Source organism: Cervus canadensis, chromosome X, assembly GCF_019320065.1.
Source record: "Cervus canadensis isolate Bull #8, Minnesota chromosome X, ASM1932006v1, whole genome shotgun sequence".
Lineage (NCBI taxonomy): Eukaryota > Metazoa > Chordata > Mammalia > Artiodactyla > Cervidae > Cervus > Cervus canadensis.
Window position 1 is genome coordinate 130,862,897 of NC_057419.1, and position 21,746 is coordinate 130,884,642.

The 21,746-nt window shown below is 39.5% G+C and overlaps 1 pseudogene; it reads left to right on the forward strand.

The window, feature by feature from the left end:
* The window catches only part of LOC122435742, a 28,913-nt pseudogene extending 21,755 nt beyond the window's left edge, over nucleotides 1-7,158 (forward strand).
* Nucleotides 7,159-21,746: the final 14,588 nt, after the last annotated feature.

The following is a 21,746-nucleotide window of genomic DNA, read 5'->3' on the forward strand; positions in this document are numbered from 1 at the left end:
ATATGTGGGTGCACACAAAGTCAGGCAACTTGCCTCAGATCACAAATTTCACACGTGGCAGCATCCACCGGAGAAAGGAAAGATTACCTACTCCAGTATTCTGGCCTGGAGAATTCCATGGACAGTCCATGGGGTTGCAAAGTATCAGACAGGACTGAGCGACTTTCACTTCACTTCACTTCACTTCATTTCACTGAGCAGACTAATTATAATGGATGCTGGATCTCAGGGGTGGGTACACAACTGACAGAATATGGTAAAGAATAAAATATGGGGCCCCTGCTTCAAAAATGATTCAAAATTTCAAGATGGCCACAGCAGATCATGAAACCATAGTTGAGGCCCTTCCAAGCACCCAAGAATAAGGCCCGGTGTAATTGCACAGAACACAAGCCCATGAAGCCCATCTTCACTCATTTTTTCCCAAGGGTAAGATCCTAGGGAACTCCTCCTGTTATCCCTTAATTGTTCTAAGAGCCTAAGCGGGGGTAGGGGTGGGGGAGGAGAGTTCAAAGTAAGGGGCTAGGGTAGTCCTAGATGGCAAAAGACAGATAGACAAGAGAGGGACCATGGCTTAGGGCCTTGTGTATATACCAAGCATTTGGGAAATATGCAATACTTTAAAGCCCTATCAAAATGCAAAACAAATTTTAAAAGTGTGATTACAAACTACAGTTTTTGAAAATTTGTGGTCACATTACTTAAAGATTAATAAATCTGTAGAGCTAGCAGGTCAGGACTTCCAGGGGTCCTTTTTCAGGGTCTAACTCTTGTAGATTTGGTGCCACATGGTTGGCATAGCCAGTTTATTGGCCTACCCTAGCCAGAACCAGAGATCCAGTTCTGGTGGGGACTTCTACATTTCTGGCAGGGAGTCCATAAATGTTTGATTAGAAGAGCTTGTTGTGCATATTCTGAATGGGAAAATGGAAATACTAGGTCCTGAAGACCCACTTAGCTTCCAAGGATGGGGTTGCCTACCATTTCCCTGTCTATGGGGAAGTACCTACATTCTTATTTTCTTTAATGATTTTGTCTCAAATTTGTCCTTGTGAATTTTTCATAATAAAAAAATGATAAAATATTAACAAAGTGATTAGATAAATATACCTTCTGTATCTCTTAACTCTCAATAAGTCAGATGTTTTTATCATATAATGCTGTAGTGAGTAAAAGTTAGTCTTCAATAAAAGTCCCAGTGCGAATAATGAAGCTAGTCTTTTTTTTTTAATTGAAAAATTTATTTATTTATTCTAATTAGATACTAATTACTTTACTGCCGGGGTCCAGCCCCAGCAGGATCCAGGGGAACCCTCAGGATGAACGGCGTCGGCGAGAGAGAGACACATAGGACCGGCCTTGATAGGGCCAAGTCTGCTAGGGAGAGAGAGAGAGAGAAAGAAAGAGACCAGACCAGGAATGTGCAGCAGAGTCTGGCAGTTGCTTTATTTTTCACCATAGCCTTTATACCCTATGTTGGTACATTTCTAAGGGGCAGATAAGCATACATACTTAGTTTAACATTATATCAGCTTGTCCTTCACGAAACCAGGTGTGCTCTGTATATTTTTTGTTTAGGAGAGTCTTTTCCCATAGATTTTTTGTACATTATCTTCTGGCCTTGAGGTTAGCAGAAAACAGAAAAGTGGCAGTCTCATGGTACAGCAAGTTGTAACATAATAGAAATGCAATCCTGTTGACATAAAAGACAGTCTTTTTGCAGAAATTCTCAGCTAAATTTATCTAAAAAGTTTAACACACAAAGACTCTGTGGCTCTGGTGAGGCAGCCCCTGTTTAGCACTCTTGGTTAAAATTAATAATTATCTTATTGTTTTTACACTAGGGCTAAATTCTTATTTTACTATATCTTTAACTATATTAACAATAGTTTCCACTGCACAACCTCAGCACATTAACATCAATCAACCATTGATCTAATAACCACTTTTAAAACAATATTTTTTGTATTTTCTAATAGGGCTTCCTCACCCCCCAAAGGGCTCTGTGCCTATTAGGGCCCTTTTTATGGTTAATCTCTATGTATAATATCTTTTGGCTTTCAGGCCTGTTGACAATTTATGGCTTGCACCTGGTGCAACTTTAAGCAACTTCAGTAGCTGACCCTGTCTTTTTTGTGGTTATTCTATTTTCTTTCTATTAGGTGTCATCTCCATGGGAACTAGATAGGATTACATTTTTTACAGAACAAAAATGCAAAGGATTGCAAAAACAGCAGATATGGCACAAAACAGGCTCTTAGTCTAAAAGTTAATTACCTGCAAGAAGTCACGAGCTAATCTCTATCTAAACTATTTTTTATTAGACACATTTGTGGCTATAATATTTGTGGAGCTTTTCTCACCCCGTGGAGGGACCTATGCTTAATAGTTTCTTTTGTTAGCGTACTGTGCTTAGGATGTTTAGAACAATTATGAGCATTTTGTGCAATGAGAGCACACATTTATTAAACAAGCCAGAATGCCAGCAAAAGGGTTTGAATTGAAGCATTTCCTTCATCCCTGGCCCCTTCACAGGGTACCAGCGTCCAGGAGATTTATTAATTAAGGTTTTAAGTTGGTCCTCATTCAGTGAAAGAGGAGCAGGAGAGCTTTGGCAGGCAACACAAGAATCTGCAGCAGGGCAAACAAGAACAGCAGCAGAAAAGGGGGGAGGATACAGGGTGGGGTAGAGGCTGAGGCCAACCTGGAGGGTCCCTTATCCTAGACGGCCTTGCCTGTCAGGTTTTTTCCTCGTGACCTCGTCATGGATGGGGTCCCGGACGGCCTTGCCTGCCCGGTATTTTCTTCATGACCTCGTCACGGGCGGGACCTCCCATAATGGCTCCCGACACTTTACAGTATTGTAGTGGTTTTTGCCATACATTCACATGAATCAGCCATAGGTGTATATGTGTCCCCCATCCTGAACCCCCCTCCCACCTCCCTCCCCATCACATCCCTCAGGGTCATCCCAGTGCCCCAGCCCTGAGCACCCTGTCTCATGCATCGAGCTTGTGGAGATTCCATGGCTGATTCATATCAATGTATGGCAAAACCCACTATAATATTGTAAAGTAATTAGCCTCCAACTAATATAAATAAATGAAAAAAAATAAAAAAAAGAAAGTAAAAAACTGGAGCTAGTCTTTAAAGGTCATGTTTTTTAAAGTTGTCTCACATTCTTGAGACTGAAGAAATGAGCTTTTTCTTAACTTTCTTTTTATTTATTTATTTTTTTGGGGGGGGGGATGAAGATATAATGATTCTTCTGTGTATCAACGGCTTCCCCGGCAGCTTAGTCGGTAAACAGTCTGCCTGCAGTGCAGGAGAGCCATGTTCCATCCCTGGCTTGGGAAGATCCCCTGGTGAAGGAAATGGCAACACACTCCATTATTCTTGCCTGGAGAATTCCATGGACAGAGGAGCCTGGTGGCCTACAGTCCATGGGTTCACAAAGAGTCAGACACAACTGAGTGACTAACACTTTTACTTTGACTGCATAGCAAGAAATGAGCTAACACTAGACAACCTTAAAAACTACACAAGGCTTGTCCTTCCAAAACTAGTATCTCCCACATGTTTTTGAAATACTATGGAACATCTTGTATCCTAGGCCTATACCTATACTCAAAACTAGCTCCAACCCCACATTTTTCTTGGTGTCTCATTCCCTTATGATCTTATTTTCTAGTTGAAAATCATCAAATTCATAGACTCAGTTCAGTTAAGTATTGCAAGGATATAATCCAGAGAAATGACTAATGATATGAGCTTTTTGGCATGCAAAAATTAGCAGCAGGAAAATAGGCTTCTTTTGTGAAGTTCCAGAGTTAATCCTGAATAAGATGTATTATCATTTTTCAGAAGATTACTCTGCTATTTTTCTATAACTTAAAATATCCAATAGGAAATGTGCCAAAGAAGTAAGACCACATGCATCTCAGGAAGGTCATTGTTTCTAGTCTCAAACTTATTAAGATTCTACCAAGAGATAGCCATCAGGACAAAAGAAATCTGTCTTCAATAACATGGTTAAGGCTGCATATAAAAAGTTAAAAAAAGCAAAAACAAACAAACAAAAAAAAACAAATTGTAAACCAACTACGTGCTGTGCTTAGTTGCTCAGTCATTTCTGACTCTTTGCAACCCCATGGACTGTACTTCAACTTAAAAAAAAGAAGATTTTATTTAAAATACATGAGACCATGTATATTTTGAGCATTTGGCTAAAAACTCACCATGTCTACTTTAAACCCTGCATTGATTAATAACAAGAATTAATTCAGAGCATGACTTTCTCAACATCAGTTCCACAGTGTCTCAGATTTCCTATATTAGTAACAAAAATTAAAAATATAGAACAAGTAGTTATTCTTTCTGATTCCATACCTAACTAGGGAATAAAATATAAATTCAATGAGAAGTAATTTTTTTTTCCATTGTAACTCCAGTACCTGAAAAACTCTACCACATAGTAGTTGGTTAAAAAACATCTGATGTATGAAAACAAATGATACCTCTGTATTAAGAGAGATAACAAACACGGATTCTTTTATAATGGAGCTACATAAAAGGAGATGAATGGTTGACAGAAATGCCTTTATATGCTTATATCTATATCTGTATATATATTTATATGCCTTCATGTGAAAGAGTAATGCTGCATTAATTTCTGTCCATTTTAAACAATGGCTAATATTTATATCGATAAAACTAGGACACTGTGAAATATACTAATATTTTGTCTCATCTTCAACGTTGCTTAATTTATATTTCTATTTTTCTCTTCTGTGAAAGTTTTTCTTTTTTTTTAATGTTTTACTTTATATTAGAGTATTATTTGTTAGTAAAGTTGTTTTAGCTTCAGGTGTACAGCAATGTGATTCAGTTAGGCATATATCTATTCTTTTTCAAATTATTTTCCCATTTAGGTTTTTACAGACAATTCAGCAGAGTTCCCTGTGCTATAGAGTAGGTCCTTGTTGATTATCAAATTTAAATAGAGCAGTGTGTACATGTCAATCCCAAACATATTTAACTGAAATATGTCTTTTCACATAACTCACTTTAAATTGTGTTGAAAGTAAGCAGAATGTACATTTTACTGATGATAACATATGAATTAGAAATATCTTCATTAGGCACAGTACCAGACATTCGAAAACAAGTGTCTTAAGATTTCTCTTCTCTTGAAAATCAAAAGCATAAGAAACTATTAATTAAAATAGTCTTCCTCCCAAGAGAACTAGCACATTCTCTTTACTGACAGATAAGCAAGAATGTTGACAACTGAAGTTATCTTAGTTAAACTAGTTAAAACCAAACATTAGATTTTCTATAAATCGATGTTTGATCAAGGTGATTGCTAATTTATCTTCTCTGTTTATAGACTATATGAAAAAGCATTTGGTCTTTCATCATTACAAAATATGCTGAGAGAAAATTTATTTTGTTACCAATAGCCAACAATTTACTGTTCTTTTTAATATATTTTCTTCAATTATATAAATGGATTCATTTGAATCTCAATGGAGAAGAGGCACAGACTATTAAAAACTTGAATAATGAGCATATAGTTTTTCAAAACTACATGAAGAAGACACATAATAAAATCAAGATTCTGATAAAATATATATACGGTTGTAGTAAAACTTCAGGGTAAATGTCCAGTTGCAATGGCAACTGGTACTAATACAGATTTGGTTAACATCTAGTAAGCATATAAGAGAATCAAAACAAACCAAAAAAAAGGGGGGAGTGGGAGAAGTTCATGCTGAACTTAAACTTTTGTGTGGAGGCACTAAACATTAGTGGACAAAGCAATACTCAGTAAAAGAAGGTGTTGTCAGTGTTGTTCAATTAAAAATAAATATTTTCCAATATACAGGATTTTAACTTATCAGTCCTTCATGAAAAAATAATTAGAAGACTAATTAAGCAAAGTAATCAGTGATGGTATAAACAGCAGCAGAATTCTGGTGAGCAGAAGATCTATTTAAATCTCAGATTAAAGATAAAACTCCTGAAGAATTTATGGTAATGAAACACAATAGACATGCTGCAATGGAAATATGGAAATAAGACAACTTTTTAGAGTAGACTGGTGAAATTAAACAGTGAGATACCACTACATATTTACTAAAATGGTCAAATAGAAAAATCTGACAAAATCAATTACTGACAAAGATGAGGAACAACAGGAACCCTCATTCGTTGTTAGTGGGAATGCAAAATGGTAGAGTCACTTTGGAAGCAGTTTCTTACAGAGCTAAACATTGTCATACCACATGATCTAACAGTTATGCTCCTGGAGAGTTCACCAATTGATTTGATAGCTAATGCCCACATAAAAAAAAAAAAAAAAGCACATGAATTTTATAACAGCTTAGTTTATATCCTCTCTCTCTCTCTGTCTCACACACACACACAAATTAAAAGCAACCAAAGTGTCCTTTGGACTTCCTTGTGGCTCAGACGATAAAGTGTCTGCCTACAATATGGGAGACCCAGGTTCAATCCCTGGATCGGGAAGATCCTCTGGAGAAGGAAATGGCAGCCCACTTCAGTACTCTTGCCTGGAAAATCCCATGGATGGAGGACCGTGGTAGGCTATAGTCCATGGGGTCACAAAGAGTCGGACATGACTGAGCAACTTTACTTACTTAAAGTGTCCTTTAATATATGACAGGATAAACAAATTACGGTACATCAACATAACAGAATATTACTCAAAAATAAAAAAGAAATGAGCTATAAAATCACAAATAGAAATGGATGAAACCAGAATGAATGTTATTAAGTAAAATAAGCTCATCTGGAAAGGTTACACACTGCATGCTGCCAATTATATGACATTCTGGAAAAAGTAAAACTGTAGAGCGAATAAAAAATGTCAGAGGCTTTTTTCCCTCTTGCTTCAGAATAGTTTTATTATTTTGGATAAGGTATGTCAATGCTCTACAATTCTTCACCCACTTTGATGCACAAATCCACTTAATTGGATTCTTCGTTGCCCCAGAGCTCACATACTGTGATATTGTGTGCATCTACAGGAACGTCGACATTGGAAGGATTGAGGAAATTACTGTTTGCTGTGGCGAGTTTCAGATTCCACATACTGGACACAAATTTTACAAGGTCCATCACGAACAGGATTAAGGTTTGGAACATGTAGTCTTTGTTGGGAGATTCCTTTTCCTTTTCTGGGAGAGCCAAATGAACTGCTCTGATGGGCAAGAGGATTCTGCACATTACTCTAGCCGCTCTCTCCTGCCAACTTCACTGTCAGGTACATCAGCACAGTGAAGAAAATCCAGAGCAACGTGATCTCAAGCTAGTTTTGGGCATTCTCTGGTAGATTCTGCCAAATTAAAAAGTGCCCTCTGCACAGGACCTTCCCCTGGAATTCTTCAGCTTTCTCTCTCAGAGAAGTAAACATTAAGGTGGAGACATAGGTAACACCCATGGATAAGCACAGTAACCATTTGAGGGACCACATGGTAAGCTGAGAGGAAAAGGTCCCTGGTGCTCTGGTCTGCCCAGGCACTTGGAGACAGAAGACCAGTCAGGGCTGAGCCCTTGGTGATGTCACAGAGGGCCCCTCCCCAGCCAGAACCCATGTGGCCATTATGATGACTTCAGGACACAGGATAAGGAGGCTTGCAGAGGTCAACTAGAAGTAGGGCTTAAAGAGAAATGGCAACATTTCCAGCGGGCAATCGAAAAAGAGGTGGGGAATGACAGAATGTCATCTCTTTGCCAGTGTATTCTTTCTGAACCTGGTGCTCTACTGGGAGGGTGAGTTCATCTTCTATTTTTATTTTTCCATTTGTAAAATCCAGACACTGGGTGAGCAGAGCAGACTCATGGGCATATGACCCTGTGGAGCAGAGGGCCAAGTGGAGAAGAGATAGTAAAGGAGAGGCCACCAACTAGGAGCCACTGATGTGTTTTCTGTGGCCTACACTGTTCCTAAAAATGACTGCGCTAAATTGCTAAGTCGTGTCTGGCTTTATGAGACCCCATGGACTGTGCCCACCAGGCTCCCCTTTCCCTGTGATTTCCCAGGCAAGAATAGTGGAGTGGGTTGCCATTTCCTTCTCTCCAGGCATAGAGGATGTTTAAGGGCAGTGGAACTATTCTGTATGATGTTATGGTAAATACATGACACTGCATATTTGTCAAAACCAGTAGAATCTTACAGCACCAAAAGCGAATCAATGTATGTATACTAAAAAAATTTTTGGCATCAAGAATGGAATACAGAATTTGACTAAACAATATAATTATATTGCAAATGTATACAACCACCTCAGTAAGATCTCCTGACTTAAGTACCTTTGGAAATGAACTGGAGTTTGCAAGACTGAATGCCAAGATAAAAGCACTTGATCTAGTTGTTAGTGTTCTCTCTCGTAGGGTTACCAGAGAGTTTAGTTAGTTTAGTTAACGATCTTGATACTGTTACACATGCATACTTGAATTAACAGTTAAATAGATGGCACATGAGCATACATAACATATAGTTCTTTGTTCTGTTAGCTGAAAGGGTCAAAGAGAAGTGATACTCCCAAAATATGAAAGAAACAATGATGTAGAAATAAGCACAGATCTTCATTCCTAATACTATTTTCTAAGAAAAGAAACCAGGCTTCTAGGAGAAATTACTGATTGTAGGGCTCAGAGAAGAAATATAGAAGAGGAGTCCAGGGGTTCTTATTGTATCAAAAAGGAAGTGCTAAAAAATGCCCTGGAATAATGGGGTTATGTCAAAGAAGACAGGAATGAGCTTCCAATGGCCAAAACTATAACAGGATGAGCAACATAATAAATTAGTAAGTCATTCTTTGGTATTATACCTCAAAGTATGAAGCAACTAATCATAAAGCAATTAGGTGAGATCCATCAGCACAAGCATCCATGACATGGGGGCATAGTGCTATAGTGGGCCAGATGAGATGGTAGGGGTGAAGAGGATATCCATGCAGACAGAGTAGCCTAGTATGGAGAGTCAGAACTCAAATAGGATGAAACGATAAGATCCACAAGAACAGGGAAGGGAGGTGTGTAGTATGAGATGTGAGAACTTGAGCAGAGAAAACAGGATATCCGTGCTAGGACGTTTCATGGGTATTCAGTACCAAAGTGGGATTAAGAGGCCTTCACAGAGCAGAGAAGCCTGCCACAAGAGTCAGTTTAGTCCAGAGGATATTAAATAGGAGGCTGGCCAGGCATGCAGAGTAAAAGCCTAAGTCCAGAGAAGAGAAAATCCACATAGAGGAGGCAGATTCATGTAGGAAGTCAGATGCCAAGCAAGAGGAGAAGGGCATGGAAGTGGGGCAGTCCTGTGTGGGCAGTTAGAGGCTGCGTGGAACAAGGAGAGTATCTGCACATGGGTGCAGGTACATGGGGGTAACCCAGTGCAGAATATCAAAGCCCAAGCAGGGTAAAGGGGGTATATCTATAAAAGGGTTGCCTGGAGTGGGTGCCAGAGTCTGAACATGTTGAGAAAGGCATTCACATGGGTTGAGGACAATCCAGCATTTTGTGATATCTGAGTCAGAGCTATATAGGGAGGATACACATACACACAAGCATGCACACACACATGTACACTTTCCAGACTCTGTCAAATGAGAGGAACTGGGAAATAATGAGTACATACAAGTCTCATATATTGGATTCTAAATTTCATTTTCCACTAAAAAATATTGGGAATTCCTGCAGAAACTGTTCATTCCATGAATCAGTCAGGGAAAGTACAAGGCATGCTTAGAATATCTTGTACCAAAAGGATCAAATTGTTCAAAGAATGATGGGGAGATTTCAAAAGGACAGAAAGCCCAGTTTAAGGAGGTCCCCGCTATCCGAGGCTGGAACAATATGAATATCAAAATAAATAATGATAGTGACAATTCATGATACCTTTAGTAAAATAAGAGACTATTAATCAAATAAATTTAATTAAATAAATAAATCTAAAGTTTGGTGAGGAATAAAATATTTATATACTTTAAGATAGAAAAGAATATTTTAATTACAACATAGGGGAAAGCAACTTGACAGTGGAGAAGCTTGACAGCAACCACTCTAATCAAGTGATCCAAGGGAACATCATCAATATTGGGACACACTGAAATCATGAACCACCTGATAGAATGAGATGATATGAACACGGTATCATTTCCACCATTTTCCTGTCAAAGATGAAAAACATGATATTCATCATGAGCAAATACTGGATGGAGCAAAGTTAAAGAGAATTCTTCAAAATAACTGGCCTCTAGTTTTAGCATTCAAGTTATATTGCCTCATAGAATGAGCTGGGAAATGTCCCTTTCCACTTCTATGGATACATTTTGAATGCATGTGTGGCCAATTGGCATGACTTTTGGTTTAAATGTAAGGTAGAATTCAGCAGTGAGGCTATCTGTGTCTAGTTATGGTAGGGGGACTTTTGTGAGGTGATTGGGCAAGATGTTTAAAAATACTAATTCTATCACTTTGCTATTCAAATTTTCATTTTCTTCTTGAGTCAATTTCCGTCATTTGTGTATTTCTAGAAATTTATCCATTTCAACTAAATTTTCTAATTAGTGCCATGCTGTTCCTTTACAATGATATTTATTTCTCAAAAGTTGGTAATATGTTTTCCTGTTTTACTCCTCATTTTAGTAATTTGAGTCTTCTTCCTCGCTTGATCAATATAGCTAAAGTTGTGCCAATATTTAGACCTTTCTAAATAACAAAATTTTCATTTGTTGAGTACCTCTGTCATTTTTCTATTCTCTATTTCCTTTATTTTGCTCTAATGTTTATTTTTTCCTATGGTTGCCTATTTGTATTTAGTTTGCTACATCCCCTAACTTAGGTGTGGTGTATTTTTTATTTCATTCTCCTCAAAGTAATTCAAGTCTATGCCCTTACCACAGATGCCAAGGAAGCTGAAGCTGATCAGTCATATGAAGACCTAGAAGACCTCCTAGAACTAACACCAAAGACAGATGTATTCATCAGTGGGGATTGGTATTCCAAACTAGGAAGTCAAGAGATACCTGGAGTAACAGGCAAGTTTACCCTGGAGAACAAAATGAAGCAGGGCAAAAGCTAACTGAATTCTGCCAAGACAATGCACTCATCATAGCAAATACCCTTTCTGAATAACACAAAGGACGAGTTAACACATGGACATCACCAAATGGTCAATATTGAAATCAAACTGATTACATTCTTTGTAGCCAAAGATGGAGAAGCTGTATGCAGTCAGAAAAAATAAGACCTGGAGCTGACTGTGGCTCTGCACATCAGCTTTTCATAGCAAAATTCAGGCTTAAACTAAAGAAAGCTGGGAAAACCATTAGCAGAGCCAGGTGCAACTGAAATCCAATCCCCTATGAATATGTAGTGGAGGTGACAAATAGATTCAAGGGATTAGATCTAGTTAACAGTGTGCCTGAAGAACTACAGATGGAGGACTGTAACACTGTACAGGAGGCAGCGAGCAAAGCCATTCTAAAGAAAATGAAAAGCAAGAAGGCAAAGTGATTATCTCAGGAGGCTTTAAAATAGCTGAAGAAAGAAGAGAAGCAAAAACCAAGGGAGAAAGGGAAAGGTGCATCCAACTATAGGCAGTATTCCAGTAAGAGCACCCAGAGACATGAAGACCATCATCAATGAACAGTGCATAAAACTAGAAGAAAACAACAGAAGGAGAAAGAGTAGAGATCTCTTCATGAAAACTGGAAATATCAAGGGAGCATTTTGGCCATAGATGAGCACAATAAAGGACAGCAACGGTAGAGACCTAACAGATGCTGAAGTGATCAAGAAGAGATGGAAAGCATACACGGAAGAACTGTATGAAAAAGATCCTAATGAACCTGATTATTATGATGGTTTGGTCAGTCACCCAGAGCCAGACATTCTGGAGTGTGAAGTCAAGAGGACCTTAGGAAGCACTATTGTTAATAAAGCTAGAGGATGCGATGGAATTCCAGTGGAACTATGCAGTTCCCAAAAGGATTATGCCATCGTGTTGCTGCATTCAATGTGTCAGCAAATCTGGAAGACCTAGCAGTGTCCATAGGACTGCAAAATATCAATCCTCATCCCAATTCCCAAGAAGGGTAGTAATGAAGAATGTGCTAACCATCTGACAATTAAAAAACTTGAATAATGAGCATATAGTTTATCAAAACAATATGAAGAAGACACATAATAAAGTCAAGATTCTGATAAAATACATATATGCTTGTAAGTAAAACTTCAGGGTATGTAAACAAATCAACTACAACTGGTACTAATATGGATTTGGTTAACATCTAGTCAGTATATAAGAAAATCAAAATAGACAATATAAGGCATGTTGCCTGACATCTCCTTACTGCCAGTTCTGAACTGTGTGATCTTATGCAAGTTGCCTGAACTCTCTGTGCTTCTACTTCTGAGCTTTCTGATTTTAGACAAGTTTGCTAACTTCTCTGTGCTTCCACTTCTGTGCTCTATGACCTTACACAAGTTGCCTGACAACTACTTCTTCCCCTTCTCAGCTCTGTGATCTTAGGCAAGTTACCTCACCTCTCTGTGCTTCCTTATCTGTGCTGTGTTCAGTTAAGTGCAGTATCTCTTTATGACCCCATGGACTGCAGCATGCCTGGCTTCCCTGTCCATCACCAACTCAAACACCTGTACATTGAGTCAGTGATGCCATCCAACCTACCCACCCTCTGTCATCACTTTGGCCTCCTGCCTTCAATATTTTCCAGCATCTGGGTCTTTACCAATAAGTCAGTTCTTCACATCACGTGGCCAAAGTAAGGGAACTTCAGCTTCAGTATCAGTCCTTTCAATGAATATTCAGGGTTGATTTCCTTTAGGATGCACTGGTTTGATCTCCTTGCAGTCCAAGCAACTCTCAAGAGTCTTCTCTAACAATACAGTTCAAAATCATCAATTCTTTGGCAATCAGCTTTCTTTTAGATCTGACTCTCACATCCACCCATGACTACTGGAGAAACCATAGCTTTGATTTGACCTTTGTCAGCAAAGTAGTGTCTCTACTTTTTCATATGTTCTCCTGGTTTGTCATAGCTTTTCTTCCAAGGAGCAACCGTCTTTTAATTTCCTAGCTGCAGTCGCCATCTGCAGTCATTTTGGAGCCCAAGAAAATAGTCTGTCACTCTCTCCACTGTCTCTCCATCTATTTGTTATGAAGTGATGGAACTGGATGCCACCGTGTTCGCATTTTGAATGTTGAGTTTTAAGCCAGCTTTTTCACTCTCCTCTTTCACATTCATCAAGGGGCTCTTTAGTTCCTCTTTTCTTGCTGCCATAAGGGTGGTGTCATCTTCATATCTGAGGTTATTGCTATTTCTCCCGGCAATCTTGATACCACCTTGTGTTTCATCAACCTGTTGTTTCACATGCAGAACTCTGCATATAAGTTAAATGAGGAGGGTGACCATATACAGCTTGTGATACTCCTTTCCAATTTGGAACCAGCCTGTAGTTCTATGTCCGCTTTTAACTGTTGCTTCTTGACAAGCATACAGATTTCTCAGGAGACAAGTAAGGTGGTCTGATATTCCCATCTCTTTAAGAAAGTTCCACAGTTTGTAGTAATCCACACAGTCAAAGGCTTTGGTTTAGTCAATACAGCAAAAGTAGGTGTTTTTCTGGAACTCTCTTGCTTTTTCTATGATTCAATGAATGTTTTCAATTTGATCTCTGGTTTCCCTACCTTTGATAAATCCAGCTTAGACATCTGGAAGTTCTCAGTTCATGTACTGATGAAGCCTAGCTTGGAGAATTTTGAGCATTCCTTTCCTAGTGTGTGAGATGAGTGCCTTTGTGTGGTAGTTTGAACATTCTTTGGCATTGCCTTTCTTTGGGATTGCAATGAAAACTGACCTTTTCCAGTTCTGTGGCCACTGATGAGTTTTTCAAATTTGCTGGCACATTGAGTGCAGCACTTTCACAGCATCATCTTTTAGAATTTGAAATAGCTCAACTGGAATCCTGTCACCTCTACTAGCTTTGTTCACAGTGATGCTTCCTCAGGCCCACGTGACTTTGCATTCCAGGATGTCTGTCTCTAGGTGAGTGATCACACCATCATGGATATCTGGGTCATTAAGATCTTTTCTGTGTAGTTCTTTTGTGTATTCTTGCCACCTCTTCTTAATATCTTCTGCTTCTGTTAGGTCCATACCATTTGTATCTTTTATTGTGCCTATGTTTGCATGAAATTTTCCCTTGGCATCACTAATTTTCTTGAAGAGATCTTGAGTCTTTTCCAATCTACTGTTTTCCTCTATTTCTTTGACTTGATCTCTGAGGAAGCTTTCTTATCTCTCCTTGCTATTCTCTCGGACTCTGCATTCAGATGGGTATATCTTTCCTTTTCTCCTTTGCCTTTCACTTCTATTCATTTCTCATTTATTGTAAGGCCTCCTCAGACAAACATTTTGCCTTTTTATGTTTCTGTTTCTTGGGGATGGTCTTGATCACTGCCTCTTAGGTAATGTCAGGAACCTCCGTTCATAGTTCTTCAGGCACTCTGCCTATCAGATATGATCCCTTGAGTCTATCTGTCACTTCCACTGTAAAATCGTAAGGGATTTGATGTAGGTCATACTTGAATCATCTAATGGTTTTCCCTACTTTCTTCAGTTTAAGTCTGAATTTGGCAGTTAGGAGTTCATGATCTGAGCTAGGCTCAGCTCTTGGTCTTTCTGCTGAATATTTACAGCTTCTCCATATTCAGCTGCAAGGAACATATTCAATCTGATTTCAGTATTGACAATCTGATTATGTCCATGTGCAGTGTCATCTCTGGTGTTGTTGGAACAGTTTGTTTGCTATGACCAGTGTATTCTCTTGTCAAAACTCTGTTAGCTTTTACCCTGCTTTTTATATTGTACTCAAAGGCCAAACTTGCCTGTTATGGCAGGTATCTCTTGATTTCCTGCTTTTGCATTCCAGTCCCCTATGATGAGAAGGACATCTTTTTAGGTGTTAGTTCTAGAAGGCCTTGTAGGTCATCATAGAACCATTCAACTTCAGCTTCTTCAGCATTAGTGGTTGGGGCATAGACTTGGATTACTGTGATATTGAGTGGTTTTCCTTGGAAATGAACAGAGATTATTTTGTCATTTTTGAGATTGCACCTATCCCATCAGAGGCAAGTAGCCAAACCTATTTGTGCTTCTATATCTCAGCTGTGTGATCTTAAGCAGTTTGCCTGACCTCTCTGTATGTTCACTTCTGAACTCTGTGATCTTAGGCAAGTTGCCTGTATGCACTGTTCTTATATATCTGAGCTGTGTGAACTTAGGCAGGTTGCCTAAACTCTCTGTGTTTCTGCATCTGAGCTGTGTCATCTTAGGTAATTTTGCTAACCTTTCTGCTTCCTCTTCGGAACTGTAAGAACTTAGGTAAGTTGCCTGATCTCTCTGTGCTTCCATGTGTGAGTGATGTGATCTTGGGTAATTTGCCTGACCTCTCCGTGCTTCCACTTCTGAGCTGTATGATCTTAGTCAAGTTGCTTGACATCTCCTTACTCCACTTATGAGCTGTGTGATCTTAGGCAAGTTGCTTGACATCTCCTTACTCCACTTATGAGCTGTGTGATCTTAGGCAAGTTCCCTAATCTCTCTGTGCTTCCCATTCTGAGCTGTGTTGTCTTCAACAAGCTTCCTAAATTCTTGTACTTCCATATGTGAGCTGTGTGACTTTAACAAGTTGCCTGCTCTCTCTGTGCTTCCCCTTGTCAGCTGTGTGATCTTAGGCAAGCTTGCTAACCTCTCTGTGCTGCCACTTTTGAGCTGTGTGAACTTAGGTAAGTTGCCTGACCTCTCTGTGCTTCCATATCTGAGCTCCATGATATTTGTTAATTTGCCTGATATTTCTTTCCTTCCACTTCTGGGCTCTGATATCTTAGGTAGATTGCTTGACCACTACTGACTTCCACAGCTGAGCTATGTGGCCTAGGGAAGTTGCCTTACATTTCTGTGCTTCCATATAGGAGCTGTGTGACACGAGGCATGTTGTCTAACTTCCCTATGCTTACACTTCTGAGCTAGCGGTCTTGGGGAAGTACCAAAACTTCTTGTGCATCCATATCTGAGCTGTGTGACCATGGAAATTTGCCTAACCACTAGGTGCTTCCACACTTTTCAGCTGTTTGGTCTTACATAAGTTGGCTGATCATTTTGTGCTTCCACTTCTGAGGTGTATGATCTCAGGCAAGATACATGACATTTCCTTGCTTATGAACTGTGTGTTATTAGGCAACATGGTGCTTGTCAAGGAGAGAGACGAGGGTGACCTGGCCTAAGGAACTCACTGTGCTGATGGAGAGAAAGAACAGGATCTTACTTAGACTTAGGAGGCAGAGAGGTGATGATGATTGAGAGTGCGGTGAGAGAGAGGCAGCAGGCAAGGATGGCTTTAAGCATCTCTGTCCTAAGCAGCTGGGGAGAAGGCAGCCTTGAACAACTGAGTCAGGCAACAGTAAAGGAGGTAAAGCTGTGCGGGGAGTGACCGGGATGGGTGCAGCTTGGACACGTTGAATATTCCTTGCCTGTGGGACTCAATCTGCTTCCTAAGGCCCACTTGACTTTACATTCCAGGATGTCTGGCTCTAGGTGAGTGATCACACCATAGTCATCATTTGGGTGATGAAGATCTCTTTTGTATAGTTCTTTTGTGCATTCTTGCCACCTGTTCTTAATATCTTCTGCTTCTGTTAGGTCCCTACCATTTCTGTCCTTTATTGAGCCTGTCTTTGCATGAAATGTTCCCTTGGTATCTCTAATTTTCTTGAAGAGATCTCTAGTCTTTCCCAATCTATTATTTTCCTCTATTTCTTTGCAGTGACCATTAAGGAAGGCTTTCTTATCTCTCCTTGCTATTCTTTGGAACTCTGCATTCAAATGGGTATATCTTTCCCTTTCTCCTTTGTTTTTCACTTCCCTTGTTTTCACAGCTATTTGTAAGGCCTCAGACAGCCATTTTGCTTTTTTGCATTTTGTTTTCTTGGGGATGGTCTTGATCCCTGTCTCCTGGACAATGTCACGAACCTCCATCCATAATTTACCAGGCACTCTGTCTATCAGATCTAGTCCCTTAAATCTATTTCCCACTTCCTCTGTATAATCGTAAGGGATTTGATTTAGGTCATACCTGAACGGTCTAGTTGTTTTCCCTACTTTCTTCAATTTAAGTCTGAATTTAGCAATAAGGAATTCATGATCTGAGCCACAGTCAGCTCCCGGTCTTGTTTGTGCTGACTGTATAGAGCTTCTCCATCTTTGGCAGCAAATAATATAATCTGATGTCGATGTTAACTATCTGGTGATGTCCATGTGTAGAGTCTTCTCTTGTGTTGTTGGAAGAGGGTGTTTGCTATGACCAGTGCGTTCTCTTGGCAAAACTCTATTAGCCTTTTCCCTGCTTCATTCTGTACTCCAAGGCCAAATGTGCCTGTTACTCCAGGTGTTTCTTTACTTCCTACTTTTGTGTTCCAGACTCCTATAATGAAAAGGATATCTTTTTTTGGGTGTTAGTTTTAAAAGTTCTTGTAGGTCTTCATAGAACTGTTCAACTTCAGCTTCTTCAGCATTACTGGTCAGGGGTATTGAAATTAGAACAGGCATCCTTTCCCAAGTGTGTGAGTCAGACCCTGATGTGACATAGCAATAAGTACATATTTTTAATAGGCTCCTTGAGCCCTGTGTTCCTGAGCAATGCTTTTGCAAACATTCATCTCATGAATGGACAAGAGGCAGTGTATAGTAATTTAAAAAGGAAAGTATCTGGTTGTCTGGTTTTCTGCAGTACAGCTGATCCTGGACAGTAGACCTCTGCTGAGGTCAGGAATTTGGGTATATAATTCGTTAGGGGTTTCCATTTGTATTTCAATTGTTGTTGATTAGTCCCTAGGTCATGTCCCACTCTTTGGCAACCCTATGGACTGTACCCACCAGGCGTCTCTGTCAATGGGATTTCCCAGCCAGAATACTGGAGTGGGTTGCCATTTCCTTTTCCAATGGAGCTTCATTACCCAGGGATCAAACCCCAGTCTCCTGTATTAGCAGGTAAATTCTTTACCACTGAGCCACCAGGGAAGCCCTTGTATTTCCAATAAAATTGCCTTATATTTGACATACCTCTATTAGGTGTATTACATATGTCTGTGTGCCTGTGTGTTAGGCTTGCTTTGCTTGTTTGTCAAAAAGCGAAAAGTGTAGTGGCTTTGCTTGCTTGAATCTCTCAGGGAATCAGCAACCGAGAAAATGTACAAAAAGAAAGGATTTCCTTAACTGAAGGGAAAGAATTTCCACAACTCCCTATGAAAGGGGTTTAATCTCCTGCCTAGAACATATTGACATTCAATGAACTCTTTCGTGAGTGGTCATTTTAGGAAAGCCGTGGTTCTACTATTCTTACTTGCATATTGGCTACATTTAAAATTATGCTTGAGATTCTGTGAAATAGGTAAGTAAAACTACAGATCTAAGTGATCCATTTTCTTTACCCTGCATATGGGTGCAGTACAAACCCAGTGTAAACCATCAGTTTTGGTGGGGCCAATGTGCCCTGCGAGGAAATTTTGTTTATACAGTAGAGAGACTGGATATGCTAACAGGAAATCTATACTTTGTTCAGAAGATTATTTATCTAATAAAGGGGGATGCAGAGCCAAGGGAATGTATAAGGTGGTGATTGTGAGTTAAAATAGGTGACGACATTAAGAGAGAGAGAGAGAGAGAGAGAGAGAGGTGTAGTGAATAGTGCATATGTAATGAAGTTTAGCAGACATAGATGAAAAATGGTCAGGACCACTACCAAGCAGTGTGACCTTGAGTAAGATGCTCACCCTCTCTGATCCTCGATTCCCTTGTCTGAAATGGGGACAATAATATTATATATTGTCACATCCACAGGCGAATCCCGTTCGTCACCGTCTGATCCCAGCCTTTGCTGGCTCCCGAGGCCAAGGCTCTCATCACACTTGTTGCACCATTGACTCCAGTCTGGCTCCCTGCCCACTGTGAACTCCTTGAGGACCCTTTTCCCACATGAAACATTCCTGTGGGCACAAAGTCTGGAAAGCATCGGTCTGGGAGTCTGGTGCCCCACAGGTGCTCAGAACACGTTTACCATCTTTTGAGTGATGATAAGGTGAGGTACACAGAGCAATGCAGCTGTTGTTATGCTGTCAATTTGTTTGTTGCAAACAACATATATGAAACGAGTGGCTAGAGCAAACCGATCGCCTCAGTTTTCTTTTGGTCCAGGGCTGTTTGTGTCTTTTATCCCCACATTATCCAGAACCTTATTGTACCAGAGTAACACCCACCTTTCCCCTTCCTAGTGTGTAACCATTGTAGCAGCCATTTCTTTTTTTTTTTTCATTTATTTTTATTAGTTGGAGGCTAATTACTTTACAATATTGTAGTTGTTTTTGCCATACATTGACATGAATCAGTCATGGATTTACATGTGTTCCCCATCCCAATCCCTCCTCCCGCCTCCCTCCCCATCCCATCCCTCTGGGTCTTCCCAGTGCACCAGCCCTGAGCACTTGTCTCATGCATCCAACCTGGGCTGGTGGGCTGTTCCACCCTTGATAGAATACTTGTTTCAATGCTATTCTCTCAGAACATCCCACCCTCTCATTCTCCCACAGAGTCCCAAAGTCTGTTCTGTACATCTGTGTCTCTTTTTCTCTTTTGCATGTTGGGTTATCATTACCATCTTTTTAAATTCCATATATATGCGTTAGTATACTGTAATGTTCTTTATCTTTCTTTATCTTTCTGGCTTACTTCACTCCAGTTTCATCCATCTCATTAGAACTGATTCAAATGAATTCTTTTTAATGGCTGAGTAATATTCCATGGTGTATATGTACCACAGCTTCCTTATCCATTCGTCTGCTGATGGGCATCTAGGTTGCTTCCATGTCCTGGCAATTATAAATAGTGCTGTGATGAAAAACATTGGGTGCATGCATGTGTCTCTTTGAGATCTGGTTTCCTCAGTGTGTATGCACAGAAGTGGGATTGCTGGGGTCATATGGCAGTTCTATTTCCAGTTTTTTAAGTATCTTCCCACAACTGTTTTCCAGTATGGCTGTACAGTTTGCATTCCCACCAACAGTGTGTAAGAAGGGTTTCCCTTTTCTCCACACCCTCTCCAGCATTTATGCTTGTAGACTTTGGATAGCAGCCATCCTGACTGGCGTGTAATGGTTACCTCGTTGTGGTTTTGATTTGCATTTCTCTGATAATGATGATAGTTGAAGCATCTTTTCATGGTGTTTTAGCCCATTGTATTCTTCTTTGGAGAAATGTTCTGTTTAGTTCTTTGCCATTTTTAATTGGGTCATTTATTTTTCTGGAATAGCTTCAGAGTTGCTTGTATATTTTGAGATTAATTCCTTTTGTCTGTTTCTTCATTTGCTATTATTTTTCCCAATCTGAGGGCTGTCTTTCACCTACTTATAGTTTCCTTTGTTAGCTGCAAAAGCTTTTAAGTTTCTTTTAGGTCCCATTTGTTATGTTTTGCTTTTATTTCCAATATTCTGAGGTGAGGTCATAGAGGAATTCTTGTGTGATTTTATGTCGGAGAGTGTTTGCCTATGTTATCCTCTAGGAGTTTTATAGTTTCTGCGTCTTAATTCTAGATCTTTAATCCAATTGAGTTATTTTTGTGTATGGTGTTAGAAAGTGTTCTAGGTTTCATTTCTTTTACAGGGTTGACCAGTTTTCCCAGCACCACTTGTTAAAGAGTTGTCTTTTTTCCATTGTATACCTTTTGCCTCCTTTGTCCAAAATGATAGGGTCCGTATGTACTTGGATTTATCTCGGCTTTCAATTCTGTTCCATGATCTATATTCTGTCTTTGTGCCAGCACCATACTGTCTTGATGACTGTGGCTTTGTAGTAGAGTCTGAAGTCAGGCAGGTTGATTCCTCCAGTTCCATTGTTCTTTCTCAAGATTACTTTGGCTATTCGAGGTTTTTTGTATTTCCATACAAATTGTGAAATTATTTGTTCTAGTTCTGTGAAAAATACCGTTGGTAGCTTGATAGGGATTGCATTGGATCTATAGATTGCTTTGGGTAGAATAGCCATTTTGACAATATTGATTCTTCCAATCCATGAGCATGGTATGTTTCTCCATCTGTTTGTGTCCTCTTTGATTTCTTTCATCAGTGTTTTATAGTTTTCTATGTATAGGTCTTTTGTTTCTTTAGGTAGATAGACTCCTAAGTATTTTATTCTTTTTGTTGCAATGGTGAATGGTATTGTTTCCTTAATTTCTCTTTCTGTTTTCTCATTATTAGTGTATAGGAATGCAAGGGATTTCTGTGTGTTAATTTTATATCCTGCAACATTACTGTATTCATTGATTAGCTCTAGTAATTTTCTGGTAGAGTCTTTAGGGTTTTCTATGTAGAGGATCATGTCATCTGCAAACAGCGAGAGTTTCACTTCTTCTTTTCCTATCTGGATTCCTTTTACTTCTTTTTCTGCTCTGATTTCTGTGGCCAAAACTTCCAACACTATGTTGAACAGTAGTGGTGAGAGTGGGCACCCTTGTCTTGTTCCTGATTTCAGGGGAAATGCTTTCAATTTTTCACCATTGAGGGTGATGCTTGCTGTGGGTTTGTCATATATAGCTTTTATTATGTTGAGGTATGTTCCTTCTATTCCTGCTTTCTGGAGAGTTTTAAT